Consider the following 23,593-nt stretch of genomic DNA (forward strand, 5'->3'; position numbering starts at 1 on the left):
TGCCTTTGAAACCTGACCTCCTGTCTGCCTTGGATTACACTACTGGTTGCTGGTCATTCTGATCTTTGATGGCTGCTTCATAGAACTTGACCCTTGCCTGTTCTCCATCCATCCCCTCCATGAAATAGAAACCCGACTGCTTATGACTTGGCCTTCTGACAGCTTAGCTGTTTGTGTTATAGAACTATGGAAGGTTTGATGACGGCTGCTTAGCTTACCTACCAAGCCTACAATTATCTCCTTCCACCTGTTTAATATGACCCTTCCCTGTTATGTCTAAGCTGCATAGGTGGTGATTTTCAGACAAAAGCCTGCTATTTCTCCCCTAAGTGACTGGTAACTGCCTACACTCCCTGTTGTATAAACCTTTCTTGAGAAGCTCTTTGTTGGGATGTTTATATGGCCGGATATATTGCTGTATTTCTATTTCAGTGTAGTTCAATTCAAAGAAGAGGCCAGACTTTGCATACAGGGCACATTACGGCTATCCAATTCCTTGTGTAACATAGAATAATAGAATTAGTAGAGTTGGAAGGGATCCTGAGCGTCATCTAGTCCAACCCCCTGCAATGAGGGATTCTCAACTAAAGAATCCATGACAAGTGGCCATCCAACCTCTGCTTAAAAACCTGAAAGGAAGGAGAGTCCAGAACCACCTGAAGGAGTCCATTCCACTGTCAAACAGCTCTTAATATCAGAAAGTTCTTCCTGGATATTTGGCCACTTTCTCCTATCTTGTAACTTGAGTTGGATCAAACCCTACCCTCTGGAGCAGGAGAAAACAAGCTTCCTCCATCTTCCATGTGACAGCCCTTTAGATATTTGAAGATGGCTATCTTATCTCTTAGTCTCCTCTTTTCCAAGCTAGTTGATAGCACATGAAATGTGGGGATAAATAGGTACCACTGTGGCAGGAAGGTGAACGGCGTTTCTGTGCACTCTGGCTTCCATCATGGTGTTCTGTTGCACCAGAAGCGGTTTAGTCATGCTGGCCACATGACCCAGAAACCTGTCTGTGGACAAAGACCTGCTCCCTCGGCCTGAAAGCTAGATGAGCGCCACACCCCATAGTCACCTTTGACTGGACTTAACTGTCCAGGGGTCTGTCAGGGAACTGCCATCGGAGAGTCAGGTGGTGGAAGGGCTCAAGGAGGCTAGGAGAGCCTCAGATGCAGAGGAAGGAACCAGTAGGGGGAGAGGGAGAGTTCCTGCAGAAACTCAATCGGAGGAAGGGCTCCAAGATGTTTCCAGTGAGAATAGCGGGGAGGGCTCAGGACCTCCGCTGGGGACGCCCACTCCGCGGAGGAAACTGTCACGCAGAGAATCCAGAAGAAGAGTTTCCATCAAGGAACTCTTATGTTGGAGTAAATTCCGGAAACGCCCACTGACGGATTCTGCCAGCGATTGAGGTAGCCACGCACTCATGGCTCCTCGGACTGGGAAAGTTTAGGAACTGATGGTAAAGCTTGGAGGCTTTAAACGCTTACGCACGAGCAGCCCCCTTTTCCCATTACAGGGTCCTTTACCTCTATTATTATTGTTGTTATCATTGTTATTATTATTATACATTAAATGTCCTTGGTGGCACCAGGCAAGATTTGTAATAGAATACATTTGAACTTAACAGCTTGAAGGCAGGTTCGTGATTCATGCATAGAATTATTCAGTGCAGCATTTGTGTGGGGGGGGGGGGTGGATGCAACTGCATTAATGAGATCTATGCACTGAGAGGCAATGACAGAATGGTATGGATCTAGGAGACAAAGCTCCAGATCCCCTGAAGGTCATTGGGTAGCACTGTATAAAGGAGCCAAATGTAACAAAGGACATTGTGAGGTTACAAAGGAACAAGGATAGACCCTGTCCTGGCTAGATCTCATAGTGGAGAGTAAATAAAAAGAATGAAGACTCCTAGGAAGGTATTTGAAGCATCTGTCACAGTGCTGATCTAAGATTGCATTGGAGTTATCCTTTATTCTGTAGTTGTAATGCTAGAGAGAATCCACTGATTCTGGCTGTAGGCCAATATAGCATATTCAAGTGAGCTCTATTTCAATTCACACTTGACTTTGATGTGATTGTGATGCTGAGCACACGGATATCCCCCAAAATAACATCTTGAAATGATGACTGGTTTGGGGGAAATCTGAATTCATCTGAAATGATGGTGCTTTTTTAAAACCTTTAATCATCTCCTCTCTCACTGACAAATGTAGTATCTGTAACATTTTGAGATCTGTATGGATTTATTTTTAGGTTGCGTCTAAAGTACTCGGGACTATTAATGGTACAAGAGAACGCTGAGCTTTCTCGAACTCTGCCGCTGCACCGCAGACTTGCCCTTGGGCTGTGGGGGGGAAAAACCAGTGAATATTTATAGCCAAACCCATACAAAATAAAACTGGTCACTGAAAAAACAGGCAATGAAGTGCATTTTCCCCTCCTGAATCCATAAGCATAGAAAAGTACCTAAAACCAAAATCAGAGATTGGTCTATGTAAAGGGAAAAGGGTAAAGGACCCCTGGATGGTTAAGTCCAGTCAAAGGCAACTATGGGGTTGCAGTGCTCATCTCCCTTTCAGGCCGAGGGAACCAGCGTTTGTCCACAGAGAGCTTTCTGGGTCATGTGGCCAGCATGACTAAACTACTTCTGGTGCAATGGAACACCGTGACAGAAACCAGAGCGCATGGAAACACGTTTACCTTTCCGCCACAGCAGTACCTTAGGTATTGGTCTATGTAGACCAGTATTGTCAGCACAGACTGAGAAAGCATTTCATTGCTCTGCAAACCAAGTGCAACGATAATAGATTAATTTGTATTACAACAATAAAGCAGCATGGAAACAATACTAAGAAAGGGCCAAGGATCAAACCAGTTGTGACTTTAATCACATTTTAAATATTTTGTGCAAAACTAGCTGCATCTGTTTCAGAAGAGCAGCCACAGGGGACTACAAATCTATGGTGTAGTCCATTTACTAACCCCCCAACCCTCCACATTTTTCTTGTGGAGAATGTCTACCAAAGTTGCCTACTGAAGGTGATTATTTTCAGCAGAAAAATTATGGTCATTTTGACCCTCACTCAGGTCAGAGTCAGACGACCTCCCATTGTGTCACACAATAGCTTAATGAAATCACAGCACTAGGGCATTTTCTTGAGGCATTTGGTCACCAACAATGGACCTCAGAGGCTACGGCGGGGGGGGGGGGAGTTGCTTGTTAGGTGCCCAGTGTCACATTCAGTCATATTTTCAGTACTAAGAGTTATTCCTATTGTTCATAATTAAATAATATACAGGTAAAAGAGAAGATGCCATGTGTTCCTTCTGTTTTCTCATACTGAGCTGACCCTTCTCAAATTTAATAGTTTAGACACGCCATCATGTATACCAGTTGCCATTACAAAGATAGAGATCTTATTAAAATATTAATACATAGAGTTGCATTCAATGGTAGTTATACTCAGAGCAGATCCATTAATTTCAATAGGTCTGCTCTGAGTAAATTTTAACCAGCTACCATAAACACCGACATTGAATTTTGGGAGGCTATATGAAAAACCACAGCAGACCCTTTCCCCAAGGATTAGTCGTTTTGAAATTCACACTCTTTCCAGTTCCCCCCTGTGCCCCCCACCACCAAGAAAAGATTCATCAAGAAGGGCAAAGGAACCAGGCCAGTCAGGAAAGATGTTGCAGCTTCAGGTTTAATGACACACTGCTCCTCTTTGGAGGGCATCAGCATCTCAGAACATCAGTCGGCCTGGCTTTGTTGGAACTGTGGTTCATTCATGAGGCAGAAATCTTGGTGATGTTGCCTGACATTTCTGGAAATGCTGGATGGTAGAAAGGAAGGGCTTCGGAGCTCTATCTGACTTTCCTGTAGTAGTACACTGTGTGCGCTACTGACACTGCGGAAACAAAAGTGCAAAATATTGTTTGAGTTTCTCCCCCCATCTGCAAACACTTCTTTTTAAACATCTACATCATGAATTCAAGCAAGGCATTGACGGGACCCAAAACTGGCCACTCTGCCCTCATTCTAATGCGTGTTTCCCTAGACCACAAAGAATTGCTGCTCTCTTTTTTTGGTCATTTGTTAACAATGCTGTGAGGATCATTGCTTTACCTCGTCTCCCTTTCTTTCCCCTTCTTCCTCCTCTCTGACCTGCCAACCCCCCTCTTTTACGTCTTCTGCGATAGGGAGGCCTACAGCCACATCGCGTCATTTTTCTGGGGTTTTGGTGATGTTAAAAGTCTAGTAGAGGATCAAGAGGAGCATGTCATTCCGTGAAGCCAGCACAATCTGTCTCCGAAGATGGTACTTGAATTTGTGAAATGATGCTACCTGCTGCACTTTTACTTATAGGAGGATCTGGTGGTTATGAGCTCATAGCGTTGATATGGCAACCTCTGTGTCTTAAGAAATCACCATATATGGGACAGGCTAATAAACTAACTTTAAAACAAACATATAACACAATTCAACATCTAATAACAAACTTCAGCATGTATTATTATTATTATTATTATTATTATTATTTGGTTCATCGCCTTACCTCATGCATTCATTCTCTCATCCCAAACACCCATCTTATTGTACTTAAATTGCACCCAACACCTCATAAGCTTGGCATTCTAGCATGAAGTTTCACTTTCCAGAACACAAGAAATTCAGTTCTTCAAAAAATTAGTATGTTCTTCCATATCCTAACAAAACCAGTGTTTTATTATGCTGAATATAACCCATGTGCTTAGTAACCATTGAAACATTTTTGTGTTTCCCTTTTTCTTCCAGTTATTACTAACACTGGTTGTTGTAGCTGATAATAAACAATAATTTCTTGGTGATTCCTCAAGGTTTTATCTTTCATACTTCCAAACAAGATCACTGAGAAATCCAATGGAAGCCTCTAACCGTTCATTTCTTTGATGTCTGTGGTAGGCCAAGCCACGCTCACCTGACCAACACCTGATATCTATAGGATGTCAGGTGCAAGACTGATAAAGCTACATGTGCAAATAATGACAAATTCAGCCGCAGCTAGAATTTTGCACTGTTTGAATTTGACGACTTACCTTGGGCCACTGCTTTTGGCAAACTTCCACTTGTTCTTTTTCTGTGTCCTGGGTAGTCAGGAGCACTCCCAATGGTTCATTTGCATCCATGGCTGTACCTTTGGCACTTCTTGAATCTGGCACCTTAACCCACCATGCTGCTTTTGGCAGGGACCAGATGCAGGAGCTCCCGATCCTTCTGATCTGATCCCTCCTGAAAATAGCACAGCAGAGAAAGCTGCCAAATGCAAAGAGCACACTCTGCAAATGTTTCTTTACAGCTGCAGCTTTACCTTTCCTGTGCCTGAAATCATATGATCTCAGGTAACTGACTGCCCAGTGTGATCTACAGAGGGTTGGCCACTTTTGGATCTGGCCCTCTGGCTGAAAGATAATCACCTTTTTCCAAAATATTTTTATTTCAGGGCATAACCAGAAAATGTGAGTTACACCTGCTCTAATTGCCTGGCGATGCCAACACACACAGCCAGGTTCAAGGTTATTGTATTAACCTTGAGAATTGGGGTCCAGGATCCCTCAAGGACCACCTAATCCCTCATATCGCTGCCCAGTGGACTTTGTGGGAATCACTGTTAGTGGACCCCCTTGGACTAAAATTCAGCTAACAGGAAAGCAACCACAGAAGTTTAAGTACTCGGGTTCTGAATATGCACCAGCAGCAGCCTAGTCTGATGAATAGGAAAACGTGCTTATCAGCAGGGCAAAATATGTCTCATTTTTAATTGCAACTCAAGTAAGCATTTTAAGGTAGGGTGTCTCGCTTTGAATACAAATGAGTACTAACTACAAGCAGTGAAAATTCACAGCGCAGGCCCATTCTTTGCAGACTTCACCGGCATAACTGATAAAAAACATTTCACCACACATTTCTGCGCAGAATATTAATCGTGGTAATCATGCCATGCATGGGGTGTGTGGGTGTGTGAAGGGAAGCTAGTGCACTCTGTATGCACACACCCTACTAGGAGGGGGGAAATTTAGACCGATTCCTATCACCCTATGCCCTTAAAGTTCATCTCCAGTTTTAGTTCAACAAATATCACCAGTTCATCCTTCTTTGCATAATGGCATTGGATGAGCTTCTTGTAAAATCATGGAAGGCTCTACATGTGCACTATTTATAGGAGCACCGCCAGCCATTAGCTTTTGACATAAGTGTGAGACAAGTAATGTTTTCTGAAGAAAGCTACTTATGTTAGTAAGCCAGCTAAGAAGCCTAGCAAAATTCATTCCACAAGGAGAAGCAAACTCATATTCTATATTTCACAAAGCCATCATTTATAAAAGGTGAAAACTCTTTTTCTGCTGGATTTGAAAAATAGTATTGGGATATAATGTGGGGTGTTACCTTCCCTCCAAGTATATGCCTTGGTGACTTCATGTCTGGATTCACTCAGTCCTTGAAGAACACTGGGAAATTTCAGGTGATTCAGAAAAGGTGGACAGATTGTTACCTGGAGTTGGACATTGGGAAGATGTGACTCCCCTTCACTGGCTTATGCTTTGCTTCTGGGCTCAATTTCAAATGCTGGTTGTGACCTTTGAAGCCTTCTGTGCTTTAGGACCTCCTCCTACACCGGCTCATTAATATAATGCGTGCACTCTCTCTTGTCTGTTCTACTCATATCTGAAGCATGTATCCTTGGACCAGGGAAGCATCCTTCTCGGTGACTCCGCTTAGGGCGTCTGACCTTAGTCCCTCTCTGAAGGTCTTTTACCAGAGTGTTAACACCTTCCTTCTCAGGAAGCTCTTTGGGCTCTAATTGTGACCCTCTTGCTACTTGATTTTGAAGTTATTCAAAATCACTTTCTGGTCTGTTGTGTTTTTCCATGACACTTTTGTGGTTAGCTGCTTGACCCTGGATTTTATGGGATGTTTTCCCCTTCCACCCTTTGATATCATTGCCATTGTACAGTATTGGCTTTAGAGGTTCTTCTCCAGCTTGGGAAGCTAGTTATTTTAAATGAGCAAATTGAGGCATAGCAGCCTTGTCGCGCAAGGCTCCTGCCCACTGTATTTCATCACAGACGAGTTAAGCAGGGTCATCATTTGTTGTGGCTTTGAGGCTGCTTATAAAAAGGCAAAGCCCGCCACCCTGAACCTCAGGCTCCCAAGTGCAGGTTATGCCACCACTGCTAAGAGCTTGAGAGAAGAAAGAAACATCAAATGGCCCGAATCAAACGCAGCCGGAGCCGGAGCCTGACCCGCTTCCGTCAAATGAGGCAAAAGGCCAGCCATGCGGGTGGCTCTGGAAAGAGACGAAAAAGACGCCAGGGCAAAAGGAAAGGTAAGATGCTTAAATTTAAGACTTCTATGCCATATGACTCCTATGTATATTCACATAATATTATGCTCTTGGGCTGTGACCCTTCAAACATATTTGGTAGGAAGTAAATGTATTTTATCGCTATTTACTACAGCTCAACTTGGTTACATTTAATAACTGATGGTGGTGTTTGTTCTTTTCTGGTAAAGGTCGTGGTCGCAAGAAGGTGCGAAGAAGAAGACACTAAACTCTTTTCATCTTCATGGTGTTCTGTGCCCTTGATTTCAACCATCTGACTCACCAAAACCTTTGTCTAACAAAATGAACACAACAATCTTTCATGAGAATACCCAGGATAACTTCCTGAGATTCAAGGAGCCTGCAACAATTTGAACAATGCCACCTGTCAATAAAATGCTAAAATTTCATTCCTGTGGTTTCTCATGTGGTTTCTTAACTGGGGATAGGTGACAACTCCTCAATGAAGTTGGTGGGTGAATTGCTAGGTTGCCATAAGTGGATATCGTGAGTGGGAGAAGCTCAGAAAAAGGAACTTAATAAAAAACTCTGAGTTTGAGAGTTGTTGATTGTGTCAAAGCCTGTTTTGTCCAGTTATATGTGTGATGGGGTGGTTGGTGGTGCAGTGTCTGGGCACATGACTGCCCCACAAACCAATCAGGATTTTGTTTCAAATTTCATCTGGAGGAGTTCTAAATCATGCTTAGAAAACAACTTCCTGAACTCCTGGTTTGCTGCTATTGCTATATGGAACAACTTCAAGCTTACAGCCAAGTGCTTACAGCAAAATCATCCCCTGGCCCGAGAGAATATGCTGTTTCACAATATAAGCCAGCTGTGTAGACTACATATTCTTTATAATCCTCCTGGCTTGGATGAAACACCTCACCTGTTTGGACTGCAAAGGTCAGAAGCAAAGAAGAGCAGGCCTGATCTCTTACATCAGCACCTTGGGAATGTGACATTACTAGAAGCTTTGACATACAGACCTGAACTGAATTGTTAACAGGAAGTGGGGGGGGGGAGAAATGAGTGGGAGCCAACCACAGAAAGCTGGTTTTTCCCACCAAGAATCCTTCATTATTATTATTTGGGGGGGGGGGAGGTGTTTACATACCTCCTTCCTTTTATATCGTCTGTCAATAGTTTACCAGAAAATTGTCAATATGTTAGCCTCTTCCCTTCCTGCTCTCTCACCCACTTGACCCTACTACTGGAAAATACCAGCCATCACTTTGGAGTGTGGTATCATCAATATGGTGATGGTACAAGGCCTATTTTCATTTTCAACAAATCTAGAGGGCTGTGAGGTATGTCCATGCCTTGAATGAATGCCTTGCTGTAGGCTAGATATAGCTGAAGTTTAATCCACAGTAGCTGAAGTTTAATCTAGACAAGATGGAGGTTAAGATGCTAGGCCAGTCTAGATCTGGAAAGCTGTTGGTATTAACTGTACTGGATGGGGTTTACACTCTGCATAAGGGACAAGGTATGCCATTTTGGGATTCTCCTGGTTCCTGCTTTGCTGCTGAATTCTAAGGTGGTAGCAGCAGCTAGGGATGCCTCTTCTTAGTTTAGGATGTTACAGATAGGTAGCCGTGTTGGTCTGCCATAGTCAAAAAAAAAAAAAAATCCTTCCAGTAGCACCTTAAAGACCAACTAAGTCAGTTCTTGGTATGAGCTTTCGTGTGCATGCACACTACTTCAGATACCTGAAGAAGTGTGCATGCACACGAAAGCTCATACCAAGAACTGACTTAGTTGGTCTTTAAGGTGCTACTGGAAGGATTTTTTTATTTTTTTTTAGTTTAGGATGGTGAGTCAACTGCTCCTGTTGTTCTCCAGTAGGGAATTGGCCTCGGCTATTCATGATTAGCTAAGCTTGTATATGTACTACTATATGGGGTGGCCTCAGGTGCCGGTACTGTGTACCCTTGAGTACCCCCTTTTAAAAAAAGAACACTGGGTAGCCTTCAAAGGCAATTCAGAAGCTTGCCTTCCAGCAAAAGAGCACTATAGGGAAAATATTATTTGTACTTTTGGCTCAATCACACAGGCTACTTATAAGAATAGGCTAGAGATTGGAAACCTTTGGCCGTTCTGATGCTGCTGGATCCCAGCTCCCAACAGCCCCATGCAACACCGCTAAAGGTTCAGCATGAGGGGAGTCCAACAACATCTGAATGGCCACAGGTTCGCTATGCTCCTGGATTTTTAAGGATGCCTTCTTCCATATCTTTATTTCATTTCCTCCATCTGCAGGGGAGATGTTGCCCCGAGTCCCACCTGCTACATAGGAGAAGACAATCTCTTTTTTGGTGTGACACTCATGCTCTGGAAAGTGGTTTCACTGGCTTCATATTCCATCTCTGTTTTCCTCCCATTGTGACAGCCATTAGAAAAGCATTCAATGCTGACTGAAGGAATTTGGATTTTGGTATTTACCTTCCACAGCTGTCATTTAGGGTATCTTTACATAGTTGGGTTTTTATGTGCAGTTGTGGGTTGTCACCTAAATTGTTAAAGCCTTGTTTCATTGTGGCAGTTTACATTCCACAAGAGGTCAGAAGGGTGGAAACACAAGAACAGGCCTTCTCTGCAGTGTCTCCCCACCTGTGGAATGCTCTCCCCAGGGAAGTTTGCCTGGCGCCTTCACTATACACCTTTGGCACCGGGCAAAAATGTTCCTTTTCAACCAGGCCTTTGTCTGACTTGATTTACATCCTATACCCTTTTTAAAAATGCTGGCTCTTTAGGGGTTTTTTATTTTGTTGTAGGTTTTGTTTTAATTTTATGTATTTGATATTTTATGTGAACCACCCTGACACCTTTGGGTATAGGGTGGTGTAGAAATTAAATAATACATACATACATACATACATACATACATACATACATACATAATTTCTTTTTTTATTTCCTGAACTGCCCTTGGGGTGTTGTGAGAGAGCTAGAGGATACAGTCTAGAAACGCTAAAATAACTCAGTTGTAACAGCACATTTCACCCACGCAAAAAAAAAAAGTTAATGTAAAAAAAATTTAAAATCACTCTTAGGAGAATTGGTTTGTATCTGGATTACCGAGGTCACAATGTACATCATTTGTGATGTCACTGGTTTCCTGCATAACCAGTCACCAGGATGCTCACACAACTATCATTTGTGCAGTACCTGGTGTCCAGGTAAGCTCTATCAAATAACATCTCGCTTTAAGTATCAAATATCTTTGAAAGATATCTAAGGGTCAAAACAGACACTGAAAAAGCTATGATCAGCTGTCCTGCCATTTTGTTTGATTGGCATTCAGTGCTAGTCCTACTCAGAGTAGACCTACTGAAGTTAAGCGACATTACTGACAGGTTTACTAAATTCAGTGGGTTTACTTTAGTAGGACTTTAGTTGAATGTAATCATTTGTTTTCAAGGCAAAACAGCTTCCTCTGTGCCTCCCCTGCCCCTGTAAATAACAGTTTGTATAGGTAATTTATATCACTGCTTAGATATTTTTCTTATTAATAAGTGGTTTATAAATGCTTCAAATAGAAATAATATGAATATCAGAACAATGATGCAGTGAGCAAGCATTAAACAACCCCCATTTCCTGCTGTGTCAGGTAGTTTGGATTATATTTTTGTACTTAATGGAAAATGGTGCTGAATCCTGCGATGGATATCACTGATATCAAATTATAAGGCAATCTTTACAGCACAGCAGTTAATTGGGAGTTCTGTATTCCATTACCTGTATTTTACCTGGAACATGTCAATGATCAAATTGCGATATATTGTGATTCATTATAGTAATAGTGTAAAGGCAGAATGACCACCCACCCAAGGGCCTGTTGAAATTAATTTCATTTGCTTGGCCAGAGTGACATCAACCACCATAACAGAGGATGACCAACTGAATTTGCAGCTCTGCCTGAGGCTGAAAACCTGAAAAGACATGATGTCGCGGCAACAGCAGAGCAGAAATAGGCGAAGAATGATTCGCCTTAGGAGACAACAGCGTAGCAGGAAACTGGTTGCTCGAAGACTCCCGAGGCGGATGAGAGCAGGTTTTTAAAACATTACTAAACTGGGGGTTTCTGAAGCATCCAGTAAGATTAACATTGAGGGTTAAAAATCTCCAGAGGTAGCATTGAGAGTGAGGAAGCAATTAGGCCACTTTGCATTAAACACAATTATTTCTCAGAAGCATGTCACTTATTTGTTTTATTCATCTGATGCCGACATCTCCCCCCAAAAAAATTCACCTTAGAGACCCTTTTCTTACAAGTTATGCACAAAAACACTATATAATAAAAAGAACAAATTCAGCTAAGTTAGTTGAATTTCTCTCCTTTGAAATTAACCAGCTACTTTAGTTATGACAGGTCATTGATATATATATGAATGAAAAGTATCCATTAGAAACACTTGGGAAGGATGCCAGTTTTCTTACAAATTAAATTCTATTTGAGCATCCAAGCTTCCCTACTGCACACTCAGAGTTTTAAATTGTGTGGGGTGGCTCCATGAATAGAGAGGCTTCCCTCTTCTTTGAGGGTTAAAAACACACACACACAAACACACACCACTTGTCCTCAAATGTCTTCTTACATGTGAGGAGACTGAATACCCAAAAAGGGCTTAAGTTTTGCCAAGAACAGGCTTTTGACCGCCATGAAGTTTCTCTCCCTGCACCCATCATGCCTCTATTGAACACTAAAATATCCTCCATGTAAAAACCGCTCACAATGTAACGTTCCAAAGGTATTTACACGACTTGCTAAACCTCTAAGGATTAATCATCCGAGGAGGAAACAAGAGGTGCTCCGTTCCAGACCTGGCACCATGTGACAGGACAGGGGAGTCCATATGTAAGAATATGAGACCCACATAGATCTCTTCTTCATTAGCTGGTGAATGGTCATGTGATTCAACCCACAGCATATCATTTGCTGAGGTTTTCTACTGGGCACATTGTAAGCCATAGCAAGTCCCACAATTCTTGAGCTGGCACTACTTGAGGAGCAACAATATCATCATTATGAAATCAAATGAATTGGTGGTGTGGTGGCACAAGTCTTTTATGGGGAGAAATAAAGATAATCTGGAGCTTTGTTCGATCCCTTTGCCCACATTTATTTCTATTTTCCCTCTTTCTGTCTACAGGCAGACACCAGTCCCATTACCGGAGAGCCTCAGCTGCAGTCTAGCCTGGGTCACTTTCTATAGTGAGGCAACTGCTGCAAACGAAGGAAAAAGACCGTGCCAGAAACCAGGATGAAGCACCAGGCTGCTGGAAGCATGCACTGCACTCAATAAACCATTTGAATGGCACTTGGGCTTCTTTTTGTCTTCTTATGAACCATACTATTGTGAGATGCGGGTGGGACTATCCAAAGGGATGTTGAGAAAGGTGCAGAAAAGGGTCTGGATCAATTTTTTCCATGAGGAAAGACTACTGTTTCTGGGGTTTCTGAGTTTATAAATATGGGCAAGGAACGGGGAGACAGGATAATAAAATTATGCATGGTGTGTGGAGAAACTGGACAGAGAGATTCCCCCCATCTCAGATTAGAAACTGTGTGTTGTTCACTTAAACCAAAGGGTGGGAAATTCAAGATGGACAAAAGGAAACACTTCTTTGCACAACACACCGTTGAAATATGGAATTTTCTACTACAAGATGGTGATGACCACCAATGTGGGTGGCTTTGAAAGGAGATTAGTGACCGAGTCACGGAGGATAAGGCTAACAATGGCTTCTAGTCATTATGGTTATACATGCCTTGCAGTATCAGAGACAGTGTCCTCCTAAATGCCAATTTCTGGGGAACATGAATGGGATGGTGCCATTGTGCTCATGAGCTTTCCGTAGGCATCTGACTGCCCACTGGGGACAGAATGCTAGACTGATCTCTGGTCTGATTCCGCATAGCACTTCTTAAGTTCTTCTTAATATGAGTTTTGTCTTAACCAAGTTTGATCGCAGTCTGGAATTTAACAAAACAATGTTAATATTCCTGAAGAGTGGGATGAAGAAGGTGGAGAATGGTTGCCCCCTTTGTTTTATTAGGAAGTCATCTGAGATCACTCTTAAGTGTTTTGAAGAAGAAAGGCTATTTGGACGGGAATACACATCCCCAAGTTAAGGAGGGGGGTGTATAATAGAATACATGTACATGTGAAGAAACAGTAGTTTGGGGGACAGACTGCAATCCTAAACCCACGTACAGGAGGGTAAGTCACACTGAATTCATTGGGAATTACTTCCAAGTAACATGCTTAACATGCTTAGGAGGATTGCACTCTGTATTTCACTGCACTTGACTAAGATTGCAGTCCAGAAATGCCATGCGACACATGTGTACTTAGAAGTTCTACTGAATTCAATGAGGCTTACTCTCAGGCAAGAGTATATACATTGTAACAATGTTGAGGGTTTCTAAAATGAATTTTATGAAATAATAGAATTATGAAATGTTTCAAAAATCAAGTAGTGTTTCAAAAATGAAAATGTATTTCAGTTGTAGCATCATCATTTATATTGATTTCCAGTATTTCAGAAATTCCCAAAGCAGATTTTTAACATATAGCCTAAAAGAAATCCCAGGTAGTTTAACCTCTAGTCCCAATTTCAAAAATAATCTCGATCACTGAGAAAGGGTGGGAGGGGAATGGATTTTCATAACAAGGGAAGTCATTTATTGTTGCAGCCTATTGCCTACCTGTCAATGCCACAGATATAGGTTCTGCAACTACATAACATTATAAACAGCACTGCCACTGTTTTCAGTATGAATGAGCATGTTTTGTATGGAATTTATGGAACGGAATATGGAATACATTTTAGTAAATAGACAGTCCACAGGGCATTATGATTTACAGTGTCGAAAGCCTTACTAGAACGACCATATTCACAACACTCTTTTTGAATTTGCCATTCAATTGACCATTCAAGAAATCCGATGCTGATAGACTCACAAGTTACTTTGTCCTTGAAAAATAATGTATTTGCCTATTAAATACAAACTCTCCAGCACCATCTGTCAAAATTTAAAATTTTAGTTTGCCATCCTAATTCCACAAACTGATCTTTGCCCTATTTAATAATTACTGGACTTTGAACTGTTGAAACAAAAATTCATGAAATGTTGTTTCATTGAAAAACTACAAAATAAAGCTAGTTACAATTGTTTCCCCATGTCTACCTGGCAGTTACTATATATGGTTACATTTCAGCAGACAAAGGGTCGCTATGTGATATTGTTACAGATGTTATAAAAGGAGGAGCTCAGGCACAATTGCTTCAGAAACTCACAAAACACCAGAGCAATTATCTCGGCTGTACAAGCCAAGAGATAATGCCTGTGCTCCTGGAATCTTGAAAGAACGAGTAAGATGTCAAGATGCAGAAGCTCATCTTCTTCTTGCAAGGAGACTCAACGAAGAGTTCCTCCAAGCAGAAGGAACAAAAGGTGCAGGGTTCTCTATGATGCTCCACTAAAGAAGAAGAAAGGTAAATGTAACATTTACTATGTTTTATACTATTATGGCTGGGCATCTAAGGTTTGTCAAATCATCCACATGGTTGGAGGCTAAAAGTAGGTTATTCTCTCCATATGAAAGAACTAGGCTTCACAAGAGTGATGGGTTGTTTTTTGAAAAGAGCATTTAGGTATAAGATCACAAAAGATAACAATTTAAGCAGAAGTAGTAAATATTTAAAGAACCAGAAGGGGAAGCTGAGGGAAGTTATGGGGAGGGTTCCCCCCCTCCTTTATGATAATTGTCACATTATGTTGTTTGGTTGATTGTTAAATTGTAAAACTCAATAAAAAGCTTTTAAAAACAACAAGAGTAATGGGTTTTTATTTTGTTTTCGACAGGTTACGTACGGGTCTGTGCCACATACTACTACTGGAAAGGAGGGAAAAAGTAATTTCTAGTGCTTCCCCAACTGTCCTGTTCAGAAAATCCATGTTTGGCACCAGTGACTCACCACCAGACATCTTCCATGATAAGGAAGTCCTTCAAAGGAGCCACCAATGAGCTGAGGGAAGACTTCAAGATCCAGGAGCCGGCCTATTACAGCAGCAATGCTAGACCTGCCTGTTTGTCAGTAAACTCATGAACATGCAGTTCACTTCGGTTTCAACTCTCTTTGATCTCTGATGTATCGTTCTGTATGTTTGGTTTAATGGCTCCGTTAAACATTATTATGAAATGTGCTTAAACGGAAAAGTGGAGGAATAAAAGTGTGCCAGCCATGTAAGCAAGGAAGGCCACAAGAAACACACATTCAAATTCCCCTAATGCATCATGTGAAAATGAGGATTTGCACCTCACTTCACCATGGATTCTGGCAACACTCTGGTTTTCCAACATGTCTTCCAGTATATACAATGTTGGATATGCAGTTTTGTTCAAACTTCACCTCTGTCATCTTTTGCACTGTCTTCTCACAATCAAGTGACCCCTAATTTGCTGAGCTGTGGTGAAGATGAGCAGGCAAACAAAGTGAGCTAAAAGCACTAACCTAAAGAACATATAAAAACAATTTTGTAGTACCATATTTGAGATATAGGAAATGCCAGCCACTGCCAAGTATAGGCAGTATAGGAGCATTTGCAAAATGGTTGAAGGCAAAATATTTTGGATTTGTCATTCATTCCTGATAACATCGAGCATTTGGTAAAACATCACACTGTGCAAAGAGGAGTTCACGTAAGGAATATATGAATCGCATCTGCAGATGCATGGTTATGTGTAAAGGAAGTCAAAGACGAGTATGCCTGCCTTTGAAATGTATGATAGGTTTAACTGAAATAAATGTTGACTATGTGCGCAGGATAGATTTCATTTCCATTGATTTCAAAGAGATTTAAGCTCTCGTGTTGTTCTCTGAATGTTTCATATACACATGGGCCATTGTTACAAACGCAGTCCTTCCTCCTGTGTTCCCCCCTTCACTCCATTCTGTTATGATTGGCACCTTCTTCAATCAGCCTGAAATTTCAGCAATAAGCCAGTAATGGCTCCAGCCAATGGGTGTAACTAGTATGTGGTACACAAAGAAAAGTTCATTGGTGAGGACATGGCAATCTGTCAGAGTTTCCATTGCAAAGTATTTGTGAGGGGTTTATATATTGGTCTTAAAATGTTTTTCTGAACTGAGACTACTCACACAAGGTGCTTGAGGGTATTTAAAATTGGATAACATTTAATGACATAACGGATTGTCTTTAATCTTGATTTTCCATTATGCACAGTGTATATACAGGATTGAAACAGAAAGCCTTTTAAGTACCTTTCACAATTTATTTCACAGTTTACAAATAAGGTTTTTTTTTTATTTTCATGCCAGAAGATCTATTTAGAAATTCTGCTCATACCTTTTACAAATTTTTTAAAGAAGTGACATCGCAACCAATGAAACTGTGTAAATTCCCCTTATAAGTACCGGTATGTCTCAAGCCAGCAATAATTCCACGGTGAATGCAAAAACACTCCACATAGTACTAAGACCTAGTTCAAAAACCAGAAGTTTGAGGGAGGGGTTAAAATAATAGAATCCAAATTCATATCGTATTAGAATTAAATTTCAAAAAGCACTATCCAATACTTCAGGATTTAATACATGAACATTGAGGAGTATTTGGTTATATGGTTAACTCAGTTGGTTGGAGCGGGGTACTGTAAAAGATGTGGCCATTTAGCAAAGCTGGACTTGCCTTCTTGTTGACTCCACACACACACTCTTTGCACAAGAACCTTTCCATGCTTTTCCCCTCCCATTTTCTATTCATCTCTTGGGTTTGTATAGCTGAACTTTCTGTCCAGTTTAGCTCAGATTGCTCGGTCGGTAGAGCATGAGACTCTTAATCTCAAGACTGTGGGTTCGAGTCCCACGTTGGGCAAAAGATTCCGGCATCGAAAGGGGTTGGACTTGATGATCCCTGAGGTCCCTTCCAACTCTTCTATGATTCTGTGCTGTTGCCTGAAACAAAATGTTTTGTTGGATGCCTTTGGCATTTCATGCCACTGAGGCTTCACTTAGACTTGAGTATGTCCATGTTTTAAACATATTTCACAAGTGTATTTATTTTCACTTATGAGAAAATGTGGCTCTCAGCTATAGTAACATATACATTATTCATAACAGCACATATCAAAACTTGCGCAGAATCAATATGAGGTTTCTAATAACTGGTAACCTTTCCCTTTGAGCTGTTTGTCCAGTCCAGCTCTAAAAGAGCTATTACTTTTAAATCCTTATAAATCTGTGGGAAATGATATTATTGATCCTTGATTTTCCTCTTGCTGCATAATATATTATATAATCCACTGAGTGGAATATTTAACATTTCCTGCAGAAATGTAGATATCTCATCTTGCGGCTATGCATGTTTATGGTAAAATAAGTCTCACTGAATTCAATGGGGCTGATTCCAGGGTCAGCATATGTAGGATTGCAGTCATGCAGCCCAATCCAATACATGTTTACTCAGATGAAATTCTGACCGAGTCCAGTGAGGCTTACTCTCAAGTAAGGATGCACCTAATAACCTGCTCAGAAGTAAAAAAGCAACTGATAAGCGTGCATAGGATTGCATTCACACTCATGTAAATAAGCATAACCAAATAAACATGCGCTTCTTTCTGAAGCAATCCTAGTCAACTGGGTCACACAGGCATTATGATACCACCACCCTGTGGCCAATCAGATTTGACTACATAATGATGTCACAAAGCCAAATCAAACAAAGACAATGCTTGCATCCTAGGTAATAAGATAACATTATGGTTTGAACATTATGTACAAATAGCACTTAAGATTCTAACAACACCATCCTATACATGTCTATTCAGAAATAAGTTCTGTTGAGTTCAGTGGGGCTGACTCTCAGGAAAATGTGTACGGGATTGTGCCCTAAAGTCATTATTTGCTGTTAATGTAGGAAGAACAAGAGTAAAGGAATAGGTTCATGGGAGCAGTTGTTAAATGATTAAATTATCCTTCTCTGGAATTTTTAAAAACAAATTGGGTTTTTTATGAAACAAATTAAGTTGCTTATTAAATTATTAATTGAGGAAGCTTTGTGTCTGTACATTGTTGGTGACTCGGCAAAAGGCTTTCCAGTATTATAAGGTTATGAGATTTAAATGGGCTAGATTACTCATTTAAATTGAAAGATGCTTTTATATATTTAAAATAATATAAAGGATTTTAAAATATATTTTAGAGAAACAGTGGGGAAGGTTGGTGCATGTATGTGTATGTTTTACTGTGCTGTAGATTAAAGTACCTCAGCAGCCGCATCCTCCCAGCCTATCTATCCACAGAAAATTCAGAACACTCATGCTGCACTCTAGAAATAACAGTGTGTACGTTCTACAAGTAACAGTGTGTATGTTCTACTCACTAGATATGCAGTGCTATTTTTCTAGAGAAAGAGGTGCACACCATGAACACCTCCCTTGTTCTCTTAGAATGGCAATGGCGCCCACATGAGAGGTGCCGGAACGGAGTTCTGGTGAATTCCAGCAGGGAAAAAAGCCCTGTATATATGTAAGATGCCCCTCAAAAACTAAGTAACTGGCCACATCTCATGTGGTTCAACCTCCAGAGAGAGAGACGGAAAGAGAGAGATTTCTGCTCAGGCAGCAGCATTGTTAGTGAGTGCTGAGCTAATGAATCAGCATGTCAGTGCTAAATCCAGGATCTGATACAAGCGTAGATAAGCTCCCTGTTCTCCCAAAGAGCAGGGGCATCTTGGCAAAGCCCTGCTCTCCATGCTCATGCCAAAGCCAAGGTTCCAAAGGAGAGCCTATGTTTTGAAACCCTCAGGGCTGAGTTTTGACCCCTTCTCTTCCCAATCCACCCCACTGTGTGAGACCCTTATAAGGAGATGCTGCAGGGGAGAGGCAAGGGGAGAGTGTGCCTTTGGAAAGAACCAGGGGAGGGGGCAAGAGCTTGTCCACCTGCTCTGTCCACCCACTTCGCCTGCCTAGGACACTTATGAGGAGGATCTGCCTGGAAAATGGCTGCCTGACCTGACGAGCCGAGGGGTGGGGAGGCATTATTTCCCCTCTGCTTTTGGTATTTTGAGGAGGGCTGCTTTCCGACAACAGAAAGGATGTGTTTGAGATTGAAGATTTTTTTCTTAAAGCTGCTCTTGAGATTACTGAGCAACTGCTGTCTGAAGCTTGCGTAAGTTGTGCCTTCTTGTGTGAGTTTAGTATTTGTGCCATCCATTCTTCCGAGAAGGGACGTGGGTGGTGCTGTGGGTTAAACCACAGAGCCTAGGACTTACCGATCAGAATGTCGGCAGTTCGAATCCCCATGACGGGGTGAGCTCCCGTTGCTCGGTCCCTGCTCCTGCCAACTTAGCAGTTTGAAAGCACGTTAAAGTGCAAGTAGATAAATAGGTGCCACTCTGGCGGGAAGGTATACGACGTTTCCGTGTGCTGCTCTGGTTCTTCAGAAGCGGCTTAGTCATGCTGGCCACATGACCAATAAAGCCGGCTCCCTTGGCCAACAAAGCGAGATGAGCGCTGCAACCCCAGAGTCAGTCACGATTGGACCTAATGGTCAGGGGTCCCGTTACCTTTACCTTTCTTCCAAGAAGCCTTGCATGGGGCAGAGGGAAGGGGGAGGCCCAGGGGAGAAAGAGGAAGTGGTCTTACCCACACGATACATTGAAAGCAAAATTCACCACACATTTAAAGCACTCGGTGTCCCCCCAAAGAATCCCGAGAGCCATAATTTGGTAAGGGAGCTTGGAATTAAAGCTCTGTGAGGGGATATTACAGAGTTATTGGGCGAGGGGGGAGCTATGTGCTTTAAATGTGTGGTGAATGTGCTTTCAATATGTGGTGTGGATGTGACGTCCGCAATGGTATCTCTTTCTTTGATGGATCTTCCCTTTCCCCTGACAGGAGAAGAATTAGCAAGACACCAGAATCAGCTACTGGAGCAGAAGGGGAAACACCAGAAATCACTGCAGAGGGAGGAGCAGGAACAGGAGCAGAAGAAGGAAAAGTTGAGTGGATCAGAGTCCGGAAGGCTCAAGCCATGGCCAAGGGGAAGGCGCTTCTCTCTACCCTTCCCATAGAAAATGTTGCAAGTCTGGGCCAGGAAGGAATAGCAAAGCTGGCGAAAGCAAAGCTCAAGGAAGATCCAAGAGAAGGGCCTGCCAGCCTCAATATGATGAAAGTCCTTAAGTAGTCCCCCTCTTTGCAGTGGACTGTTTTCTGTTGTGGGGTCCTCTTTTCCACCTTGTTTTCCTTCAACCCTTTGTTTTCGTTTTGAACAACTTTGGACCACATGAAGCTTGGTCATCCCCGCAGGATGGACAAAGGTCTCTGCTGCCTGGGATCAGACCCACAGTTCAACTTCAACCTGCCTCCTCCTTCCCATTAAGCAAGCAGGCCTCTTCCTCTCTACACCAGAGGACCAAGTCCCTGGCTGCCTTGCCTCACATCAAACAGTTGTCTTAAAAAATACAACGGCAGCAAGTTTCCTCTAGCTTGTTTCTGCAGTTGTCTCCTAGAAATAGTACGTAGCTCAGGCCTCATACTGCTTACTCACAGAATGGTTGGAAGTTGGAAGAGACCCAAGGTTCATCTAGTCCAACCCCCTGCAATGCAGGAATCTCAGCTAAAGCATCCATGACAGGTGGCCATCCAACCTCTACTCCTCTCGAGTGCTCATATCTAGTACTTCCCTTCCTAGCTTTGTGTACAAACACTAGTAGATTATAAGAGCAGAGCAGTGAGGTGGCCAAGTTTTCAGATGATTCCAAATTATTCAGGGCAATGAAAATAAATTGCAAAGAACTTTGAAAGGTTCTATCCCAAATGGGTGATAAGGCAACAAAATAGCAGATGTGGTGGGGAATGGAAACCCTAAAAGGACTGGGGAGGAATCAGTTTTAAAGAGATTTAGAGACAGAATTTGATGCTTATGACCCAAATAGCTTTGCTCACATCAGACAGCCTCTTGTGTTGAACTTTCACTTACAGTATATCCAAGCTAATTGTGCATTGCTAGTTTTGCTGGTCTGACTACTTAAGATGCAAAAACGGGTATAATAATAATAATAATAGTTATTATTTACCTATTCTTCATCCCACGGTCCCAGGGTGGGTTATTATATAGACAATGCATAGAAAAGAGTCAAGCCCCTATATTTGTGCAGCATAATTCTATCAGCATAGATACAGTATTTTTATACAATTATATCCATTGTTGTAGTATGTATTTCTTTATGTGCTGGTTACCATAAGAAATATGGAGTGTACATGTGTATGATATTATGTTGTAATATTATAATGCCCATGATATGCAAGAATTAATAATCCTCTTAGCAAAACTTGTTAGGAAAAACTTTCTCATGGTCATGGAACAAGATGGGAACAAGAAAATATACGTGGATGGGCTCAATACAGAGATTTTCACAAAATTTCATCCCTACTTCAGTGTAAAGTGATGCACATCAAGGGAAACAAACCACTAAGCTAGCGGTGACTTACTAGAAAAGAGATATTGAGGTCATGGCGGTGAAATCAATGAAATGCAGACTCTATGTGCAGCAGGAGCAGCAGCAGCAGCTGTGGAAAAACTAAGGATCGCTAGGAAAGGGATTGCAAATGAAATTGCCATTATCGAAATGCCTGTATACAAATCTATGGTGAAAAACCACATTTAAAATAGTATGCACATTTCTGGCTGCTGCATTTCTACAACGATATTGTGGAGCTGGAATGGGTGCACAAACCACGAACATGCTCAAGGTCTGGAGGTTGTGCTATGTCGTATGTTCCATAAAAACTTTCCCAGCATATTCATCAGAGCTGGGTGTGTGCATGTGAGAAGTGGCAAGAAACACCCCCATAATCTTCGGTGGGGTGAAGAAATTCGTAAGAACCTTGGGGGCAAAGACTTGTTTCAGGCAAAGAAATTATTCTGCCACCCACTGCTTTCTTTTTTAAAAAAAAGAAAAGGGGATCAAGTTCTTATTAAAAAGAGACAAGACTTTTCCCAGAGTGAGCCTGGGCAAATCTCATATGAAGCTCCCCTTCCCCATCATTACTAATGACTTCCATCATTATAAAAGCCTTCTTTCATTTCTTTGCAAAAATTACCCTGATTTTGCACACATTCACCCATTTGCTGTAGGTAGTTGTTTCTATGATGCACAGGCCCACTCACATAGGATTATGACATCACTGGGTAAAAAAACCACATAAGGAATAGTACAGAAGTGCCTATTATTTTCTTCCTGAATTTGTGCCTAGCCTTGGAATAAAATTATTTTGCTGAGAAATACTTCTGCAAGTTATTGTAGACACTCCTGTTTAAACCTGCTATAGGGAAAGTTATTAGCTAGAATGTTATTTTATGTTTCTTTGGTTGAATATATTGTGTGTTTCATGAGTGTGTGTGAGAGACGGGGGGGAGCATAAAGAGTTGAATCTGTGTTACATGTTTTGTTGGTCCAATCAATTCCTACCAACTTTGTCGGTCCCTGCTCTATCCTGGTTCTTATGCCCTATCTGAATAGACTAAGATTGTACTGTCCTGATTCATGGTAGATGATGTGCCAACATGATGATCGGGTTGGGGAGGGAAATGGGGCTGGGGGACTCTAAATTCAAAGCTCAATTCAAGCTCTGCTTTGTGTAATTCTACACATATTGTTGGCTCACAGTTCCACACATAGAGCTGCCTATGAAAGCCCCATGGCAGACATTTGGGCAGGCACAACTCCAACCCACTGAAATAAAATATATCACCCTTTACGCTGTGATGCATCTCAGTAATCTTGTGTGCTTTACTTATTGTGGAAGCAAGCAGGGATGTTCATTTCTGTGACATTATAAAGAGCAATGTGATGGATTTCTATTCCTGTTTTATTCTGAGAGACTTACATGTGTTTGTACTTCTCTGCAGCACTGTAATTGAGGATAGGTATCCTTGAAAGTGATTGCAATATATATGGTATTAGTTCATTTCTCATGGGGAAAATCTTCTTTGCTGAAACACAAAATTTGGTTTTGATCCAGAAAATGAAAAGCTGCTCTTCCTATTAGTAAATCCAAATACACTGTTAACCTCGCAGTGGCAGGTGGATTGAAATGTCTGCTGCTGTTTCAGACTGCTACTTAAGAAAAAAGTAACGCAGTTTAGATTAAACATATATTTATGTAAGTGTTGTTAAGATTATGGTACCT

At 41.6% G+C, this 23,593-nt stretch overlaps 1 protein-coding gene and 4 long non-coding RNA genes across 29 annotated transcripts in view; 4 read left to right on the plus strand and 1 right to left on the minus strand.

The window, feature by feature from the left end:
- Nucleotides 1-3,692: 3,692 nt before the first annotated feature.
- LOC310852500 (uncharacterized protein) overlaps nt 3,693-23,593 on the minus strand; it is a 105,687-nt gene continuing 85,786 nt past the window's right edge. For 20 of the 23 annotated variants that reach the window (XR_014568131.1, XR_014568132.1, XR_014568133.1 and 17 more), the window contains one exon: nt 3,693-3,914. The gene's annotated coding sequence lies outside the window, so the exon portion shown is untranslated. Of the gene's footprint in view, nt 3,915-4,132; nt 5,276-6,536; nt 6,552-15,252; nt 17,355-23,593 lie in introns of those variants that run through there. The other 3 variants (XR_014568148.1, XM_083756109.1, XR_014568147.1) reach the window with 2 other exon arrangements.
- On the plus strand, nt 6,695-7,777 carry LOC310852519. The gene is made up of 2 exons (XR_014568192.1): nt 6,695-7,370; nt 7,559-7,777. It is a non-coding gene; the product is annotated as an uncharacterized lncRNA (long non-coding RNA).
- On the plus strand, nt 10,426-12,691 carry LOC310852522. Of its 3 annotated transcripts, none has more exons than XR_014568195.1 (3): nt 10,426-10,549; nt 11,237-11,424; nt 12,524-12,691. It is a non-coding gene; the product is annotated as an uncharacterized lncRNA (long non-coding RNA). The 3 variants fall into 3 exon arrangements; XR_014568196.1 differs by having other exon boundaries at nt 10,534-10,549; nt 11,168-11,424; XR_014568197.1 differs by lacking the exon at nt 10,426-10,549 and adding an exon at nt 10,830-10,845.
- On the plus strand, nt 13,225-15,500 carry LOC310852520. Its single transcript, XR_014568193.1, has 2 exons — nt 13,225-14,873; nt 15,244-15,500. It is a non-coding gene; the product is annotated as an uncharacterized lncRNA (long non-coding RNA).
- Nucleotides 18,912-20,885, plus strand: LOC310852525. The gene is made up of 2 exons (XR_014568203.1): nt 18,912-19,568; nt 20,297-20,885. It is a non-coding gene; the product is annotated as an uncharacterized lncRNA (long non-coding RNA).

Source organism: Podarcis gaigeae (genome assembly GCF_964106915.1).
Source record: "Podarcis gaigeae genome assembly, chromosome: 9".
In the NCBI taxonomy this organism is placed as follows: domain Eukaryota; kingdom Metazoa; phylum Chordata; class Lepidosauria; order Squamata; family Lacertidae; genus Podarcis; species Podarcis gaigeae.